This window comes from Aplysia californica, unplaced genomic scaffold (genome assembly GCF_000002075.1).
Source record: "Aplysia californica isolate F4 #8 unplaced genomic scaffold, AplCal3.0 scaffold00417, whole genome shotgun sequence".
Taxonomy (NCBI): Eukaryota; Metazoa; Mollusca; class Gastropoda; order Aplysiida; family Aplysiidae; genus Aplysia; species Aplysia californica.
The window spans coordinates 284375-286399 of record NW_004797687.1 but is presented as its reverse complement, the minus strand read 5'-3'; positions in this window follow the sequence as shown (position 1 = coordinate 286399).

The following is a 2025-nucleotide window of genomic DNA, read 5'->3' as shown; positions in this document are numbered from 1 at the left end:
ACACTTCCTCAACTTGAGAGAGCATCGCATGAAGAGTGGAATAACATCCCTCAACAGGCAGTGCAGTGATTGATTGATTCAAGGCGGCGACGATGTCAGGCCGTCATCAACGCTACTGATAGTGTCACTTTTGTTGACCCCCCCACGCACACTCTTGTAAGTCATGAATAAACCTGTTATGTCAACAGTCCGTATTGTTGCTGCTTTTTTTCGTTTTTAAAATTGATTGAATTCGTATTCCTGAAATTCTAAAGAATATCGACTCATTGTGAAACTACAGCTTGTAACAAAAATATTGCCGATGTTTGACGCAGGATATCTCAAAGACTACCCAACCGATCACCTTCATAATTTGAGAAGAGCTTAGTATCCATCTCATCCTCTGGGAAATGCAATCAATTTTCCGAAATTGTGGCTGGTTAATTAATTACGATGTATCATTACTAATTCAATACAAGTTTTACAGTAATCACGTGCTGAAAGTTGGACAAATTGCTAGTTTCTCGGATGTTCAAAGGCGTCGCCACTTCTGAACACATTTCTTAACCATTATCTGAAGCGACATTGATGGTTACACAGACAGACAGACAAACCTAGAGATAGATAGTGACAGATCTACGGGACACATTTTAAACATATTATAACACTCACGAATTATTCAGAATCAGATGTATCGTCAATCAGGTTGATGACTACTTTAGGCTGCTTTGGGAAATTTAATCCATCATTTATCCTGTATCTTTCCTCTGTTGCTTTGACATGGCCCTCACACTTTTGCAAAAATGATCTGGTTATACTTGATAAGGCCTGCTTTGTGTGTCGCTTAACGTCGATGAGTTTAAATGTTGTATTTGCCAAAGCAACCTTTTTCTTCATCTCAGGCCAGATTAATTCAATAGGGTTAAGCTGAGGGTGGTAAGGAGGGAGCCTAAGAGATATGTGACCATGTTCTTCCAGGTACTTGTCTAGTCGAAAAACTTCTATCTTGCTCTGTTCGCTGGCGTTCACAATGTCTAGGAGATCCTTTTTGGTTTTCGCTGTAGCCTACTATGGTCGATCCCATGCTTATCAAGCCAGGCTATTATAGGGCCTTTATTTTTGTTATATTTTGTTTACATAGCATTTGTATAGCGCATATCCCGGCTCAACAGCAGGTTCTGTGCGCGTTACACTATATTATTACCCCAGCAGAGCATAGAACACTCTGAAACATTCTCATCTTCACGAGAAGCATACAGTGCAAGCAGCTGATTAAGCGCTCAAACACTAACAAACTGACAAGATCTTTCGCTGTCTATAAACATAGATTTTGTTGGCACTTCATCATCAGGATTAGTTACATTATGATATAATGTTGTCCATAACCAGGCATGATTTTTTATCTAATGCAGGCACCACAGTGTTACTAATCCATTTGTCAAACTCGTTACGATCCATGTCTTTGTGATAGTCACCATTTTCATCTTTCGACTTTGTCTCAAAAACCAGTTCACATTTATTCACTAGTCCTCTCTCGTGGCTTCCGATATGCGCAATTATAAGACGTTTACCTTTTCCGGTCGGAATGAATCTCTGTAGGGTGTCAGATTGCCATTCTTTGGTGCACGTGTGGTGGGCATTGATGCAGGACTCATCAAGAAAATAAATGTCAACGTTGTCTTCTCTAAGCTGTTTGAATTTTCGTAGGTACTTCCCCCTCAGTGCAACCATGTTCTTTGACTCACAAATTACGTCTTTGGATGTTTTAGTCTTCTTGAAACTGAGACATGGACTCTTCACAATGCGCCATAAAGTCCGTTTGTTGATATCCAAATCGTGATTGCTTTTCAAATAAGACATAAGTGTTCTAAGTGTGACATACTGATTATCACGTAACATCTTTCCAATTGCGCGTCCCACGAGATCTCCGTCAAAGGTATCAAAGTCCTGTCACTTAAATCAAGCAAATGTTTATTTCTGCTAAATGGATCAGAAATTGAACGATTTAGAAGATCGCGATTTTTCTCACAAGTGAAATAGTTATAT